The sequence below is a fragment of the Ovis aries genome, chromosome Y, assembly GCF_016772045.2.
Source record: "Ovis aries strain OAR_USU_Benz2616 breed Rambouillet chromosome Y, ARS-UI_Ramb_v3.0, whole genome shotgun sequence".
Classification (NCBI taxonomy): Eukaryota; Metazoa; Chordata; class Mammalia; order Artiodactyla; family Bovidae; genus Ovis; species Ovis aries.
The window spans coordinates 15,202,638-15,222,476 of NC_082741.1; the positions used below are offsets into that span (position 1 = coordinate 15,202,638).

General features: G+C 40.4%; 1 pseudogene; it reads left to right on the forward strand.

The window, feature by feature from the left end:
• The first annotated feature begins 14,891 nt into the window (after window positions 1–14,891).
• On the forward strand, window positions 14,892–19,101 carry LOC132658980 (heat shock transcription factor, Y-linked-like; annotated as a pseudogene).
• Window positions 19,102–19,839: the final 738 nt, after the last annotated feature.

Sequence of the window (19,839 nt, forward strand, 5' to 3'; positions counted from 1 at the left end):
ATCCAGGCGGTTTCTCAGATACTCCACAAAGATACAGTCCATGGTGAGCTGTGCATCTCCTCAGAGAAGCTGATCTCAGGTTATACACTTGGCAGCTATACACTGTCCCAGATCCCAGGAAGCCATGGTTAGGGGCTGCTCATGGATAGAGTCTGATCACAGCTTGGCAGGAGATGCAGTCTCCTGGGCCTGAAAGCTTATGGTCTTCTTCCTCTTGTTGTCAACATTCTGAATCTTTGCCTACTGGGAGGGCCATAATGGAAGTTGACTTGCTCTCCTTTGGTAAATACTAGGATACAGTCTGTTCTATGAGCAGGTCAGGGGTCGTAGTGTGGTCTTAGAGCCTTCCTATGGGAACATTCCTTTTATTTATTTATTTATTTATTTATTTATTTATTTATTTATTTTATTTTTGTCTCTGTAGCATTCTGTGGTTCAGGCTGCTATATCACATTAGTCCTCTCAGAGTGTCCTCAGGGCATTCAAACCCCATCTTTATTCTAAGGACTGAAGAAGCAGAGGGTACCTCTGTACATAGCCCCCACTCAAGGTGGTTGAACATGAGACTGTGAGGCAATTCTCCACTGATAATTGCCTTTTGACTTGAATTCTGAGATGATTTTTGTTTGAAGGGGAGTGGGCGCTTATACTATGCTATGAGATTCCAAAGTGGCCCACTGAATCAACCTCTGAGAGGGTTTCCTGCAGTATGGAAACTTCTCCTTCTCTAGTGGCTTAAGATGAATAGTTCCATATTCATGATCTCTGAAGAAGAAGATTAAGAAGATTTAACTTCAGGATCAGGGACCCGACTTGATCACTCAAGAGCTCTTGCATAGCAGAGTTTTATTAAAGTAAGAAAAGGGACAGAGAACGCTTCTGACACGGACATCAGAAGGGAACCAGAGAATGTCCCCTTGCTAGTGTAAGCAAGGGAGTTATACACATTTTAATATAGTCATTATAATAAATCAAAATAATGTCTCAAGTTTGTGAAAATTTTACCAGACCTAGTCCCACAATTTATATTTTAGGATAACAGGATTAGAATTTAACAATAGAAAGACCCTACCAGATGCACTCGCATAATACACCTTCTAAAATATTAGGATTAGTCAGAAGATTTTCAGGAAGGAGAAACTGTCCTCATGCACGATGCATTGTTGCTATATAATCCCAATTACAGAGTTTAACTGAGTTGTTTGCTGTGTAATCATCAGTTCCACGTATAACAGGGTGGTGGGGGGAAGCACTTTATGTGACTAAGACTAAGGACTATAGAGAATATAGGAATATAGAGAAAAACAAACAACCATCTTTGCCCTTTTCTCCTCCTTGAGAATTCCAGAACCCTCCATCTCCTGCTCAACAATCCAGACACCTTTCTCCGCTTTGGGGAGCCGAGACTTCTTACCAATCTGACTCAGTATTGACTTTCTATCCCCAACACAAGTTCAGTTCTGTTGCTCAGTCCAACTATTTGCAACCCCAAGAACTGTGGCACAGCACGCTCCTCTGACCGTCACCAACTTCCATAGCTTGCTCAAACTCATCTCCATTGAGTCAGTGATGGACTCAATCTCATCCTCTCTCATCTGCTTTTCCTCCTGCCTTCAATCTTTCCCAGCACTGGGGTCATTTGCGAGAGTCAGTTCTTCACATCAGGTAGCCAAGGCATTGTAGCTTCAGCTTTAGCATCAGTCCTTCCAATGAATATTCAGGACTGAATTTCTGACTGACTGATTTTATTCCCTTGCTGTCCAAGGGCTCTCAATAGTGTACTCCAACACCACACTTCAAAAGCATGAAGTTTTCAGAGCTCAGCTTTCTCTAGAGTTCAACTCTCACATCCATTCATGACTACTCGAAAAATTATAGCTTGGACTAGAAAGACTTTTGATGGCAAGGTAATGTCTCTGTTTTTAAATATGCAGTCTAGTTTGGTCATAGCTTTTTTTTCCCAAGAAGCATGTATCTTGTAATTTTATGCTGCAGCCACCATCTACAGTAATTTTGGAGCCAGGAAAATAAAGTCTCTCACTGTTTCCATTGTTTCCCCATCGACTTGCCATGAAATCATGGGACCAGATGCCATGAGCTTCGTTTTGGAATGTTGAGTTTTAAGCCATCATTTTCACTTTCCTGTTTCACTTTCATCAAGAGGGCTCTTTAGTCCCTCTTCACTTTCTGCTATATGGGTTTTGCCATCTGTGTATCTGAGGTTATTGCTATTTCTCCCAGCAATCTTGATTCAGGTCTGTGTTTCTTCCAGTCTGGCATTTCACATGATGTACACTGCATCTAAATTAAATAAGCAGGGTTACAATTCAGAACCAGTCCATTGTTGCATGTCTGGTTCTAGAATCACTCTCTATCCCTAAATCATTTGTCCCTCTATTCTTGTTTATCTCTTCTCCTACCTCATTAGAAACAAATTGATTGGCCTTTCTGGGTATCTAGTGTCCTCTGCCAGCATATAGAACTTGTTTAGTGAAAGTTACTCCATATCCTGACAATCTTTGGAGGTATTTACTGAGGAATATTTGAACTCCTTCTCATATGTCACTGCCATTTTAGGATCAGTCTACCCAGTTTATTTTCAGAGTATGCATTCTGTCACTACTAAGCAAGTGCTCTAAAGTAGGCATACTGTCAATATAACACCATCAAGTACTGTTTAGCTCAAAGGGTGAAGCATGCACTCAGTGAAGCTACTGAGCTCACCCTCTGTAGTATGCATCCAGCAGCTACTTAGTTTGCACTCTGAAGTATGCTTCTTACCACTGTTGTGCCCCATTTGGTGGCAATTATCCTGCGATTTATCATCTGGCACTCATGAGTGTATGCACCACTACTTCTGATTATGCATGCAGAAACTTCTGAGGTTGAAATCAGGAGTTTGCATTCTGCTTTTACTAAGAATTGAATTAGGACAGGTGCACTAATTAGCTCGCACTCTGGAACATATATTACAACTCTAGAGCATAAGTATCGCAACCAAGAGCGTCTGCACTCTGGACCTGGTGTGCCATAACGACTGAAAATGGAAGAAGCGTTTCACAATTACTGACCCCTGATTTGAAAAAGCTGCTGCTGCTGCTTCTGCTGCTGCTAAGTCACTTCAGTTGTGTCTGACTCTGTGTGACCGCACAGATAGCAGCCCACCAGGCTCCCCTATCCCTGGGATTCTCGGGGCAAGAATATGGAAGTGTGTTGCCACTTCCTTCTATACAGGCATGCATACTAAGTTGCTTTAGGATTATCCGACTACGTGTGAACCTATGGACAGTAGCCTATGATGCCCCTCTGTCCATGGTATACTCCAGGCAAGAATATTGGAGTGAGTTGCCATTTCCTTTTCGTATTTCAAACCACACATGCAGTGTTTGCAACACTGAGCCTGCCCTCTGGAATACGCGCTTGTCAATACTGAGGCCACCATCTAGAGGACGCTTGCCGGAACTTAGTTTCCAATCTGGATCACCCTTTCTGCCACTATGGAGACTATTAACAAGCTTTAGAACAAGTGCATTGCTGTCACTGAGGCTGCGCAGTAGAGCATACATCCCATCACTCCTAAACCCGGGATCTTTAGGATATGGCCTGCCACTACTGAGCCTGTCCCTAAAACATGATGTTGTAGATACACATACACTTTTGGTATATTACGCTCTGGATTCTGCATCCCTGCACTACTGAAATTGCCTTCCCAAACAAGAGTTCATCACCGGCTGAACTTTCACTCTGAAGCATAAACATCACAATCATTAGCTTGTTGCTTTATAGGTAAGTCAGGCCGCTACTCAACCTGCACTGTAGTTCAGGTGTACCTAAACAGTTACTGAACTAGCACTCTGAAGTTTCCTTCTGGACACAACTGAGCCAGCACTCCTGTAGACAGAGTGAGTTTAAACACTGGAGGACATGGTACACCTCTACTGAGCGTGAGCTTAAGTGCAGGCATCCGGGCTCTGCTGAGAACATGCTCTAGTTGCACACATGCCACAGTAACTGAACGTGCAGCTGGGGGTACAGATCTCATGACTACAGAGTGAGCACATTTCATCATGGGTTTTGCACTAGTGAGGTTTACTCAGAGGCATATCTCCTATCGTGACTGCGTGTGCCTTCAGGAGCCAGTGTTCTGACACTATGGAGACTGTGCTGTAGAATAAGAATGCCTGAACTACACAACTGCACACTGAATCATGCATCCCAGCAGTATAAATCCTAGCACTGAAGCACACTTGTCACTTCTGAGTCCTTACACTAAGAAGGCATGGCACAGCTAGTGAGCATGTGGTCTAGAGCATGTGTGTGGACATTACTAATTTCACACTCGGAAGCCTGTGTCTTGCCACTTGTAAGCCCAAACCCCAAAATATTCAAGTTTCAGCTACTGATTTTGCACCCTGGTTCACTGTTTTATTCACTGCTGAGCCTGCCTTATAGAGCATTAGTTCCACTACTACTAATCTTGATCCATGGCCTGTGTGCTTAAACCTGTGAGCCTACACTCTGCAGCTGAAAATTGCCAATGACTTGGCTTACCCTCTGTTGCATATTTTCCCCACTCTTCTTCCTGCACTCTAGAGCAGGTGTCCCAACTACTGAGGTTGCACTCTGGAGGACCTATTCCAGGAAAGTGGAGTCTGCATTGTAAAACACATATCCCTTGCACGAGTGGACCGTCATTCTAGATCAACTGTGTGACCACTAGTGACCTTGAATTCTGAAGAATAAATTCACTTCCTTGAGGTATTGCTCTTGAAGGTGTGTGTAACAATTACTCCAGTGCAATTTTATACCAGCCATTATGCTGCTAGTCACCCAGCACTCTAGACTGTGCAAGTTGTGAGTAGTGTACCAACAGGTACATCTATGGATGATGCACCACAACTACAGACCTGGTGTTTACTTCATATGTCCTGCCTCAATTGATCATGCATCACAATACACATATGCCATAACCGTTGCGCTTGCACTGTTAAGGACTTGTCTTCCCACTGCTGAGCTTGTGTGGCAGAGTGGGTGTATCACATTTTCTGAATTTAATCTCTGGATATGCAGCCAAAAATAAAAACCCAGCTTTCAAGAGAACATGTCCCTCAATTACTGAGTCTGCACTCTTGAGCAAGGGCACTGTAACTCCTGAGACAACACTCTGAAGCACATGTAGAGCAGGCATGCTGCATCTGCTGAACTTAACTCTTCAGCATGCCTCTCAACAGTGAAACACACTTTAGGCATATCCCTGTTAATACAGACCCATGATCTAGAGCAGGCATGCTTCAAATACTGAATCTTGGCTTGAGAGAAGGCGTGCTTCATCTCCTGAGATGGTGCTTTTGCGGATTCTCCCCACCACTACTTAGACTGTGCTCTAGAGCGGGTGTGACACTTTGGAGCCTGCATGCCTCACTACTGCGTCTCAGCTCTAGCCTGGAAGTACTGAAACAGCTTAGCTCGCAATCCGGAGCACACGTTCTGCCACTAGTGTGCTTGCACTTTAGAGCAGGCTGTCTGAAGCTATTCCATTGGCACTGGCAACATGCATCCAGCCACTACTGAATGCACACTGGAGCACAGTTCCTGCCACTATTGAGCATGTACTCTACCACAAGATGTCTAAAACTGCTCAGTTGCATTGTGGAGCATACCTCTTTCTACAACTGAACTTGCATTCTACAGGAAATGTTACACAACCACTGATTTTGGGCTCTAGAATTGGCACACCATAAATAATTTTCTTAACATCTGAAGCATATGTCTGGTTAACACTAAATCCATGCTTTAGATCAGCTGTGCTAAAATCACTGAGCTTGCCCTCGAGTATATCTGAACTCTCATTTTATAGCAGAGTTAATACCACTGTGGATTCTGTGCTATAAAACTCTTGTGAGACGAGAGAACAAGATGATGGAGCTGTAGGTGGATGTGGAGTACATCTCTCCATGGATACATCAGGCATACACTTTCAGACACAGAAGAGTAATCAGAACATTACCGGAAAGCATACAGGAGTACCTGAGAAGTGGAAAAGAATATATAGAACCAAGCAATACTCCGTAGGATGAAAGAACTGGGGAAAAAACAAACAAACAAACAAACAACAACAACAACAACAAAAAAACAGGAGTGTTAGTAGGATTGGATCTGAGTGTGTGAAGGAAATGAAGCAGGGGTCCAACCCACACTGGGGCAATTGTCTGAATCATAGAATAAGCATTTAAAGTGGACAGAGAAACAGCTAACCCTTGGAAGCCTAGATGCAAGAAGAATCAGAGATTCCTTGCTGCACCCGTACATACTCCAGACAAGGACATGTGTCCCATGAAAGGCACAGTGGCTGGGAGCTGAAGTTTAGGGATTCTGGGGGTAATTCCTGGCCAAGGCCTGCTGTTTACTGGGGAGAGATGGAGAGAGCATATGTAAGAGTGGAGTTCTGGTAGGGTATGCCTGTGGAGGAAAGCCAGGCAGCCATGGAAGCAAGGCAGTAACACCAAGTCACATGTAGGGGATGGAGCAATCACCATAGCCTCTCTCTCCCCATATGCTAGCATCAGCAGTTACTACAATAGTGAGGCTGACCCATCAAATGCTGAACACACTGAAATGCAGAGCAGGACACCACCCAGGGTTCTTCTTTAAGTGCCTGATGCACCATACTAGAGTAGAACCCCACTCAGGATGCTTCTTTAAGTGCCAGATGCATTGATCTACGCAGTAGGACCCCAGCCAGGGAGGTCTGTCTATGTGCTGACACATTGAACAACAGAGAAGAATCCCAGGCAAAGAAGCTTTCTAAATGCCTGAATAGGTGGAGCTAGGGAGAAGACTGGTCAAAGAGGGCTTCTGATCGCCAGCTACTAGAAGCTCAAAAAAAAAAAAAAAAAAAAGACTCTGATAGGTCCATAACTCCTGTGGTGTAGTCTGTGTCCCTGCACACTGCACACTTGACACCACCAGGGTCCCTGAAAGCCAAGCTCCTGCTCAGCCTTCATAGTTAACTTTCTTTGCAGAAAAGCTGCCACAAGTAGAAAAAAAAAATCTTGCAGCTATTTGCACAGGATTGCTTCAGCCCTGTCTAACTCTTTGTGGGACACATTTCAGGGCTCAGAGAAAAAGCTCTAAAATACATATACTGGAACAGCTGATCTTTTCCAGTCTTATTTCCACTGCTGAGTTTTCCAAATTTGCTGGCATATGGAGTTAAGCACTTTCACAGCACTATCTTTTAGGATTTGAAATCACTCAACTGGACTTCCATATCTCCACTAGCTTTGACTGTATTGGAAGCATCACTACAAACTTGACTTCACAAGTCAAGTTTTTGGTTGTTTTTTTTTTTTTTTTTTTTTTTTTTTTAACCTGTGGCAAGTTTTCTCCAATGAGAGTTAACTGTGAAGGTGGAGGAGCTGCTTGGCTTCCAGGGACCCTGATGGTGTCAAGCACGCAGCATGCAAGGACACAGTTGACTTGATTTCACATTCTGGGATGTCTGGCTCTAGGTGAGTGATCACATTACCATGATTATCTGGATCATGAAGATATTTTAAGTATAGTTCTTCCATCTTTTCTGTATAGATTTTTGCTGCCTTTTCTTAATATCTTCTGCTTCTGTTAGGTCCATAGAATTTCTGTCCTTTATTTTGTCCATCTTTGTATGAAATGTTCCCTTGGTATCTCTAATTTTCTTGAAGAGATCTATAGTCTTTTGCATCCTATTGTTTTCCTCTATGTCTTTGCATTCATCACCAAGGAAGGCTTTCTTATCTCTCTTTGCTATTCTTTGGTACACTGCATTCATATAGGTATATCTTCCCTTTTCTCCTTTGCCTTTTGCTTCTCAACTGTATGTAAGGCCTCCTCAGACAACCATTTTGCCTTTTTTTTTTTTCCATTTTGCCTTTTTACATTCATTTTCTTGGGGATGGTCTTAATCACTGCCTGCTGTACAATTTCATGAACCTCCATATTGTTCTTCAGGCACTCTCTCATATTGAATCCCTTAAATCTTTTGTCACACCCACTGAATAATCATAAGGGATCTGATTTAGGTCATATATGAATCATCTAGTGGTCTTCCCTATTTTCTTCAATTCAAGTCTAAGTCTATAGCATTAGTCCCACAAATACTGAGCTTCCACTCTGAACCTTCCTTCTTACAAGTATTTGTCCACCATTTTAGAGCACTTTTGCTGCAACTATTTACCTTCTCTCTGAAACACATGTATCGTCCCTCCTGAAAGGATGCTCAAGTGCATGCATTTAACTCCTACTGAGCCTATGCTCCAGAGTAGGCATGCCGGTCTACTAAGCTTGCATTCGACTACATGCATCTTCCACTACTTAGACTATGATACTGAGGTCATGCTGCAACTGCATAGTTGCAATCTCAAGCTTATTTTCTTTGACTTTCAGCTTCTATACCAGTGCACATATTCTGACCCTCCTAAGCCCACTTTCTTGAATAGATATGAAACGACTGTTGAGATTGTATTCGGGAGCATGTCTCTGCTATTTCTGAATGCATTATTTTATTTCTTCATATTTCTTTTAAAAATTATTATTTTTAATTGGAATGGAATCACTGTGTATTACTATGATGGTTTTTGACATATACATCATCACGAATCAGCCACATGGATACATGTGCCCCCTTATCCTGAACACAAATCAAACCTCCTTTGCTACCCCACACTTCTGGGTTCTTCCACAGCACAAGAGATGGGTTCATCTTTCATGCATTGGACTTGCAGTGGTCATCTCTTTTATATATGGTAATGTACCTGTTTCAATGCTATTTTCCTAAATCATCCCGTCCTTGAACTCTCCCATTGAGTCTAAGAGTATGTTCTTTATATGTGGAACTTCTTTACTAGCCTCCATGCAGAATCATTGTTACTGTCTTCCTAAATTCCATTTATATGCACTAATAAACAATATTTGCCTGTCTCTTTCTAACCTTTTTTCACTGTGAATAATAGTCTGTGGGTTGAACTGCCTCATTGGAAGTGACACAAATATATGTTTTTCTGTAGATTAATGTTCCATTTGGATATATACCACAACTTCCTTATATATTCATCTGCTGATGTGCATCTAGATTACTTCCACGTCATAGCTCTTTTAAAGATAATTTCAATGAACAATTGGGGTACATGTGTCTCTTTCAATTCTAATTCCCTCTGGGTATATGCTAAGAAGAGGAGTTGCTAGGTCATATGTCAGTTCTAGACCAAGTTTCTCAAGGAATCTCCAAACTGTTCTGCATATAGGTTGTACCAGCTTATGTCACCACCAATAGTCTATTAGGGTTAACTTTTCTCCACACCCTCTCCAGGATTTTGTGCTTGTGGAATTTCTGGTGATGGCCACCCTGAACAGTGTATTATGACTGCACATTACAATTTTAATTTTAATTACTCTAATAATAAATGATGTTAAGCATATTTCATGTGTTTGTTATCCATCTGTATGTCTTCTTTAAAGAAAAGTCTGTTTATGGCTTTTGTCCCCTTCTAGTGATGCTGTGAAATTGCTGCACTCAATATGTCAGCAAATTTGGAAAACGCAGCAGTGGCCAAAGGACCAGAAAAGGTCAGTTTTCATTCCAATCCCAAAGAAAGGCAGTGCCGAAGAATGCTCAAATCACCACACAATTGCACTCAACTCACACTCTAGTAAACCAATGCTCAAAGTTCTCCAAGCCAGGCTTCAGTAATACATGGACTGGGAAATGCTAGATGTTCAAGCTGTTTTTAGAAAAGGCAGAAGAAGCAGAGATCAAAATGCCAACATCTGCTGGATCATTGACAAAGCAAGAGAGTTCCAGAAAAATATCTATTTTTTTTCTTTTTTGACTATGTCAAAGCCTTTGAGTGTGTGGATCACAACAAACTGTGGAAAAGTCTGAAAGAGATGGGAATACCAGACCACCTGGCCTACATCTTTAGAAACACATATGCAGGTCAAGAATCAACAGTTAGAACTGGACATGGAACAACAGACTGGTTCCAAATAGGAAAAGGAGTAAGTCAAGGCTGTATATTGTCACCCTGGTTGATTAACTGATATGCAGACTACATCATGAGAAACACTGGACTGGAAGAAACACTAGTTGGAATCAAGATTGTTGGGAGAAATATCAATAACCATAGATATGCAGATGATGCCACCCTTATGGCAGAAAGTGAAGAGGAACTAAAAAGCCTCTTGATGAAAGGGAAAGAGGAGAGTGAAATGTGGGCTTAAAGCTCAACATGCAGAAAACGAAGATCATTGCATCTGGTCCCATCACTTCACGGGAAATAGATGGGGAAACAGTGTCAGACTTTTTTTTTTTTTTTCTGGGCTCCAAAATCACTGCAGATTGTGATTGGAGCCAGGAAGTTAAAAGACGCTTACTCCTTTTAGGGAAAGTTATGACCCACCTAGGTAGCATTTTCAAAAGCAGAGACATAACTTTGCCAACAAAGGTCCATCTAGTCAAGGCTATGGTTTTTCCAGTAGTCATGTATGGATATGAGAGTTGGACTGTGCAGAAAGCTGAGTGCTGAAGAATTGATGCTTTTGAACTGTAGTGCTGGAAAAAACTCTTTAGAGCCCGTTGGACTGCAAGAAGAACCAACCAGTAAATTTTAAAAAAGATCAGTCCTAGAAGTTCTTTGGAATGAATGGTGCTAAAGCTGAAACTCCAGTACTTTGGCCACTTCATATGAAGAGCTGACTCATTGGAAAAGACTCTGATGCTGGGAGGGATTGGAGGCAGGAGGAGAAGTGGATGACAGAGGATGAGATGGCTGGGTGGCATTACCGACTCAATGATGTGAGTTTGAATGTACTCCGGCAGTCGGTGATGGACAGGGAGGCCTGGCGTGCTGTAATTTATGGGGTTGCAAAGAGTCGCACACAACTGAACGACTGAACTGAACTGAAGCAAATGACAAAGAATTAATCTCAAAAATATACAAGCAACACCTGAAGCTCTATTCCAGTTATATAAACAACTCAATTAATAAATGGGCCAAAGGACTAAACAGACATTTCTACAAAGAAGACAGAGAGATGGCTAACAAACACATGAAAAGATGCTCTACATCACTCATGATCAGAGAAATTCAAATCAAAACCACAGTGAGGTACCATTTCATGCCAGTCAGAATGGCTGCTATCCAAAAGTCTACAAACAATAAATGCTGGAGAGTGTGTAGAGAAAAGGGAACCGTCTTACACTGTTGGCAGTACAGCCCTTATGGAAAACACTGTGGAGATTCCTTAAAAACAAACAAACAAACAAAACTGTAAACGGAACTGCAATACGACCCACCAATCCCACTGCTGGCTATAGAGACCGAAGGAACCAGAATTGAAAGAGACATGGGTACCCCAATATTCATCACTGCACTGTTTCCTATAGGCAGAACATGGAAGTAACCTAGATGTCCATCAGCAGACGAATGGATAAGAAAGCTGTGGTACATATACACAATGGAGTATTACTCAGTCATTAAAAATAATGCATTTCAATAAATTCTAATGAGGTGGATGAAGTTAAAGCCTATTATACAGAGTGAACTAAGCCAGAAAGAAATGCACCAATAGAGAAACTAAAGCATATATGTGGAATTTAGAAAGATGGTAACGATTACCCTGTATGCGAGATAGCAAAAGAGACACAGATGTATAGAACAGTCTTTTGGACTCTGTGAGAGAGGGCGAGGGTGAGATGATTTGGAATAATGACATTGAAACCTATATAATATCATTTGTCAAACAAATCACCAGTCCAGGTTCAATGCATGACATAGGATGCTCTGGACTGGTGCACTGGGATAACCAGGAGGGATGGTATGAGGAGGGAGGTGGTAGGGGGTTCAAGATGGGAAACACATGTACACCCATGGCAGATCCATGTTAACATACAGCAAAACCAATACAATGTTGTGAAGCGATTAAATCCTATTAAAACTAATCAATTTATATTAAAAATAAATAAAATACAATTGTGTCCAATGTGAGGAGAGCAACAGCGTTCTTTGAACAATATCTCTAAGTAAATGAGAGTTATAATTTTATGGGTTCAAAGTGTCCTCATCAGTATGAGCCCTACCTCTTATTACGGAGAGAATAATGGAAGAAGAGCTCAATTAAAGGAGAGCTTTCCATCAACAAGATCTGCATAATTCAGCCAGAAAGTTAGAAGTAATGCAGGGCTTCCAAAACAGTGCATTTAAGATCTTGGGAGCTAGCAAATATTTGGTCACCTAAATAAAGTTGCCTAAAATCATATATTTGACATATAAACATGCATACACCTGTCTATGCATGAGTCTGCATATAAAAAATGTGCAATGGCTTTTATTTTCTGTTAGATATAATAGAAATGGAAAAAATAAAAAAAAAACATATATAGAATGACTCAAAAGTCTACTCGGTTGTTGAATGTATATATAAGTGGAAATTCTTCAAAATATGTTCTCTTGACTGCATGTAAAATATGAGGACTCTTTTATATCACTCACCTCTCTCCTTTTAATAAATATCTACCAATTTTCAAATGTTCATCCAGCTTAATGACAAAAATACATATATGTATATATGTATATATATATACACACACAAATATCACATATAAAATAGAGAGATATGTTTTTATAAAAGAAAATATTGATACCAAGATTAGATTTCAGAATTATTTCCAACTCCATGCTCCATCTCACCAAGAAACAGCCACAGTTATTGCTGACTCAAATGCTCCAAGAGCTGGGAAACTTGAAAAATAAATTGAACCTGCAACTGAGATTTTCTGTCACATTTATGATTGAGCTCTAAGTCCAACACTTTATTTCCTTTCTTGTACTAAGCAGTTCCTTAAGATTGAAAAGTATGAAATCTGAGAGAGAGAGGTAGGAGACTGCATACCTCCTCGTGAGCAAAAGTAATTTTAACCAGAGAAGCTAGAAAAGACAGAAACTCAGGAAAATAATCAAGTGATAGAGCATAATAGTGATTTAGCCATTAAGCAAACTCAAGGGTCTTTAGTTCCTCCTCAAGGGCCATCAATAACATTTTGAGCAATATCCTGTGAACAGTTTTAGAGATGCTAAAACACCAGCCAGACTGAAATTTAAGTACATAGTTGGAACTAGACGGTCGATGATGTGAACTCCCAATATCGTCAGTAACAGACCATTAGTAGAATGTCCCAATATTGGTCACAGACCCAAAGTCCCACCCTCACGCTGTCATTAAAATCCTTCCCTTGAGAGTATTTGGGGATTTTGGTCTTTGAAGCACCAGCTGCTATGACACCTTGCTCAGTACTACAGTAAACATTGATTTCACTGAAACCCAAAGTCAGTTCATAGATTTTACTGCACAGAAGCCAGTAGACCAAATTTGCTTGGGTAACAGTACTGAATAACAAGAATGTGAGTACAGAAGGGTGATAAATCACTTTTATTTCAGAAACGAAGTAGATATATTGTTGTGACTTTTTTAGTGTAAAAATTCTTTAGGAATGAGATTTTGCATGTCTCATGGTTTTGGTTACTATTTCTATAAGCAGTCTGTATTTTAAGTTGATGCTGAAGTAGACACCACTTGAATATTACTCTTCAATTGCTAGGAGACCGGAGAATTTGTGATGTCACAGCTTTTTGACTTGGAAGACCTCTGTGATGGTCTAGAGAGTTTCTCTCTGTAGGCCAGCCAGGCAACATTTTAAGTTGCAGTGTGTAAAATCAAACAAATGAGAAAAGTTTATGAAGAAATATTTCCCCCAGTTCAATTCAGTTCAGTCCCTCAGTCATGTCTGACTCTTTTCAACCCCATGAATCACAGCACGCAGGTTTGCCTGTCAATCACCAACTCCCGGAGTTCACTCAGAATCACGTGCATCCAGTCAGTGATGCCATCCAGCCATCTCATCCACTGTCATCGCCTGCTCCTCCTGTCCCCAATCCCTCCCAGAATCAAAGTCTTTTCCAGTGAGTCAACTCTTCACATGAGGTGGCCATAGTACTGGAGTTTCAGCTTTAGCATCATTCCTTCCAAAGAAATCTCAGAACTGATCTCCTTCAGAACGGATTGGCTGGATCTCCTTGCAATCCAAGGGACTCTCAAGAGTTTTCTCCAACACCACAGTTCAAAACCATCAATTCTTCGGTTCCCAGCCTTCTTCACAATCCAATTCTCACATCCATACATGACCACAGGAAAAACCATAGTCTTGACTAGATGGACCTTACTCAGCCAAATAATGTCTCTGTTGTTAATATGCTATCTAAGTTGGTCATAACTTTCCTTCCAAGGAGTAAGCATCTTTTAATTTCATGGCTGCAATCACCATCTGCAGTGATTTTGGAGCACCCCCCAAAAAATAAATAAAATCTGACACCGTTTCCACTGTTTCCCCATCCATTTCCCACGAAGTGATGAGACCAGATGCCATGATCTTCGTTTTCTGAATGTTGAGCTTTAAGCCAACTTTTTCACTCTCCACTCTCAGTTTCATCAAGAGGCTTTGTAGTTCCTCTTCAATTTCTGCCATAAGGATGGTGTCATCTGCATATCTGAGGTTACTGATATTCCTTCTGGCAATATTGATTCCAGCTTGTCTTTCTTCCAGTCCAGCATTTCCCATGATGTACTCTGCATATAACTTAAATAAGCAGGGTGACAATATACAGCCTTGACATACTCCTTTTCCTATTTGGAACCAGTCTGTTGTTCCATGTCCAGTTTTATCTGTTGCTTCCTGACTTGTATACAGATTTCTCAAGAGGCAGGTCAGGTGGTCTGGTATTCCCATCTCTTTCAGAATTTTCCACAGTTTATTGTGATCCACACAGTCAGAGGCTTTGGCATAGAAATATTTCTCTGAGATGGTACATATTTCTTCAGAAATTCAAGATGAGTCTACTAAAGATGAATTCACTGGTTCAGAAACCTCCATTAGATATTCTTTGTATGATTATACACTTACTGGGGACTCAGTTTTGAGATCTATGATTGAATATATGTTTTTTATGCTTTATCTGAGCATCTTGTGATCAAAAGGCCACGCTACACATATTCTGTCTCTGAAACCATGAGGCGAATAATTTTCTTTCACTCACATTTCCACAAAAACTTTGGACTATAGTTGATAGTAATCAGTTTGAATCTATTTGCTGGGATAAGAGTGGCACATGTATAGTGATAAATGAAGAACTCTTTGAAAAAGAAGTCTTGAAAAGAAGGGGAGCTATCCGAATGTTTGAAACCAAGAGTATGAAAAGTTCAATTTGACAGCTTAACCTTTATGGATTTAGTAAAAAGCGACAAACTTTTCAAAGATCTGCTTCACTACCTGTCTTTCTGGAAGAAGAAGAAAAACATCTCTTTTGAGTAAGATATCCAACACTTTCACTTATTGAAAATATGTAAGATCAAATCATGTGACATAGAAGAATGTTCACATATGTAGCTAAAATGGAATTTACACTTGAAATAACAAATTGTTTAAAAAGTTTTATTTTTTGAAGTTGAGAATAGCTGGAGGTTAGGTACTAGATGTTTAACAAACTTTCCTAGCAACTTGAAAACAGATAAAAGTCCCGAGGCTATATAAAGTGGTATGTACAGTATATATACAACATATTTTTAGTTGAGGAGCATGTCCTTTCTAACATGTTATTACCTGTTAAAATTACTAATGGAGGTGTTTTATTTGATGTTATTTAGTTGGTTTCCTTAAAGGAATACATTTTTTAATAACTTAGCTTTGTTTGTCAGTTTTACCTTGGTTTATAAAGAAATTAATAATTTAATCCTTTCATTTTAGTTACAGACCTACTATAACCCAAGTTTCAAAAGAGGCCATCCCCAACTCTTAATAAGAATGCAAAGAAGAGTTGGGATTTACAATGTGTCTCCAATATCTTCATTAGTTCAAGATAACAAGAAGCATGTTAAAGCAAGTGTCACAAAAGGATCATAATTCTGAATTTCTTCCAGAAACGAGTGGAGAGAGCACATATTCAGCCTCCACAAGTTTAAGTGTGCCTTTCATACAAAAGCCTAATACCAGCCAGATAGTCGCTAATACAAGCGCTGTATCTCCATGTGACTTACCTACCCCATCAGCAATGTCAGTTAGACACACAGACCAGATTGTGGTAGATCAACCTGCTGTTTTACAAAAGTTGAGCATTTGTAATTGGCACTCACAGAGCAGGTACACTCAAGTAAATGGCTACTTGAAGACTTTGCTGCTACAACTACAGTTACTTCTCTCATATTGTATCTCCATTAAAGAGCAGTTATTCTGGAATGATGGTTTAGTTCAATGCTCAGTCATGTCCGACTCTTTGAGACCCCATGAATCGCAGCACGCCAGGCTTCCCTGTCCATCACCAACTCCCGGAGTTCACTCAGACTCACATCCATCGAGTCAGTGATGTCATCGAGCTATCTCATCCTCTGTCATCCACTTCTCCTCCTCCCCCCAAACCCTCCCAGAATTAGAGTCTTTTCCAATGAGTAAATTATTCGCATGAGGTGGCCAAAGTACTACCTCAGCTTTAGCGTCATTCCTTCCAAAGAAATCCCAGGGCTGATCTCCTTCAGAATGGATTGGTTGGATCTCCTTGCAGTCCAAGGGACTCTCAAGGGTTGTCTCCAACACCACAGTTCGAAACCATCAATTCTTCATCGCTCAGCCTTCTTCGTAATTCAACTCTCACATCCATACATGACCACAGGAAAAACCATAGCCTTGATTAGATGGACCTTAGTAGGCAAAGTAATGTCTCTGCTTTTGAATATGCTGTCTAAGTTAGTCATAACTTTTCTTCCAATGGGGTAAGCGTCTTTTAATTTCATGACTGCAATCACCACCTGCAATGACTTTAGAGCCCAAAAAATAAAGTCTGACACTGTTTCCAATGTTCCCCCATCTATTTCCCATGAAGTGATGAGACTAGATGCCATGATCTTCTTTTTCTGAATGTTGAGCTTTAGGCCAACTTTTTCAGTCTCCAATTTCAGTTTCATCAAGAGACTTTTTTGTTCCTCTTCACTATCTGCCATAAGGGGGGTATCATCTGCATATCTGAGGTTATTTATATTTCTCCTGGCAATCTTGATTCCACCTTGTGTTTCTTCCAGTCCAGCGTTTATCATGATGTACTCTGCATATAAGTTAAATAAGTAGGGTGACAATATAGAGACTTGACGTACTCTTTTTCCTATTTGGAACCAGTCTGTTGTTCCATGTGCAGTTTTAACTGACGCTTTCTGACCTGCGTACAGAGTTCTAAAGAGGCAGGTCAGGTGGTGTGGTATTCCCATCTCTTTCAGAATTTTCCACAGTTTATTGTGATCCACACAGTCAAAGGCTTTGGCATGGTCAATAAAGGAGAAATAGATGCATTTCTGGAACTCTCTTGCTTTCTCCATGATTCAGAGGATGTTGGCAATTTGATCTCTGGTTCCTCTGCCTTTTCTAAAACCAATTTGAACATCAGGAAATTCACGGTTCACGTATTGCTGAAGTCCGGCTTGGAGAATTTTGAGCATTGCATTACTAGCGTGTGAGATGAATGCAGTTGTGTGGTAGTTTGACCATTCTTTGGCATTGCCTTTCTTTGGGATTGGAATGAAAGCTGACCTTTTCCAGTCCTGTGGCCACTGCTCAGTTTTCCAAATTTGCTGGCATATTGAGTGCAGCACTTTCACAGCACCATCTTTCAGGAGTTGAAACAGCTCAACTGTAATGCCATCATCTCCACTAGCTTTGTTTGTAGAGATGTTTTCCAAGGCCCACTTGACATCACATTTCAGGATGTCTGGCTCTAGATTGGTGATCAAACCATCGTGATTTCTGGGTCGTGAAGATCTTTTTTGCACAGTTCTTCTGTGTAATCTTGCCTCCTCTTCTTAATATCTTCTGCTTCTGTTATGTCCAGATTATCTCTGTTCTTTATAGAGCCCATCTTTGAATGGAATCTTGCCTTGGCATCTCAAATTTTGTTGAAGAGATTTCCAGTCTTTCCCATTCTGTTGTTTTCTTCTATTTCTTTGCATTGATCACTGAAGAAGGCTTTCTTATCTCTTCTTGCTATTCTCTGGAACTCTGCATTCAGATGCTTGTATCTTTCCTTTTATCTTTTGCTTTTCACTTCTCTTGTTTTCACAGCTATTTGTAAAGCCTCCCCAGAGAGGCATTTTGCTTTTTTGCATTTCTTTTTCGTGAGGATGGTCTTGATCCCTCTTTCCTGTACAATGTCACAAACATCATTCCATAGTTCTTCAGGCACTCTAGCTATCAGATCTAGGTCTTAATTCTATTTCTCACTTCCGCTGTATAATCATAAGGGATTTTATTGAGGTCATACCTGAATGGTCTAGCGGTTTTCCCTCCTTTCTTCAACTTGAATCTGAATTTGCTAATAAGGAGTTCATGATCTGTGCCACAGTCAGATCCTGGTCTTTTTTTGTTGTTGTTGACTGTATAGAGCTTCTCCATCTTTGGCTGCAAAGTATATAATCAATCTGATTTCAGTGTTGACCATCTGGTGATGTCCATGTGTAGAGTCTTCTCTTGTGTTGTTGGAAGAGGGTGTTTGCTAGGGCCAGTGAATTTTCTTGGCAAAACTATTAGTCTTTGCCCTGCTTCATTCTGCATTCCAAGGCCTAATTGGCCTGTTACTCCAGGTGTTTCTTGACTTCCTACTTTTGCATTCCAGTCCCCTATAATGAAAAGGACATCTTTTTGCTGTGTTAGTTCTAAAAGTTTTTGTACGTCTTCATAAAACCGTTCAACTTCAGCTTCTTCAGTGTTACTGGTTAGGGCATAGACTTGGATAACTGTGATATGGAATGGTGGAAACTAAATTTTTAGTCAGGCATAGCTATATTTCACCCCGTGACAATTATTTTCCTTCCTTGCAAGACAGAGGCAATTCATGGTTCTCAGCGTCAAAAACCACTTATACATCTGCCTCTTCTTTTTCAAATGAACTCATCGACAATCATCATTATATGAAAACCGTGCTAATTAAATCGGACCAATCAAATACGTGTCAGATTATGGAGCCTAAAGAAGATTGAAATTTACATTCGGAGATGTCAGCAAATACCTACAGTTCTTGCATTTGAACAATAAATTTACATGTTCTTCTTCATAGTTTCACTTTCTATTTTCAAACAAGAAAGAGTAAAATGAGGCTGTAGTTCAATGGTTGGCTATTTTACTGCATGGGTTTATAAACATTTTAGTTCAAGAAAACATTTGTCATGCATCCTAGGCAAATTACACCTAATATATTTGTAAGCAAGAATATGAGAACAAAGGGAAAAGGTGTAATGGATGTAAAGTGATTTCTGAAATCATCCCTGCTGAAATGAAGTGGTGTCTAAATCAGGATGGTATGAGTGAAGGAAGAGATGCAAATAGAACTAGAAAAATGAAAATATAGTATGAACTTAGGTGCATTCACATATTATATTCTATTAGCTACTGGTAGAGTCATAAAAGGTTAGACAGCTGATTGTTTTCATTATAGAAATTCATTTCATCCTTGAAAATATAGATACTGTAGCATGTCTAAAATCATGATCACAATTATACCGTCAGCGTGATACCAAAGACAACATGACATAATCAGTGACTGGCCCATCGTCAGCACAAGATATGTACTTTACAAGTGGTATTCTATAGGGTCATTTTTGCTCTGCTGTCCTTATAGCATGTCTTTATTTCCTGACACCAAGATTCCACCTATTAATTCCAAATGCATGTTTATATTTTGCTTATCTGTTGCCACAGAGACAGAATAAATTCCTGGT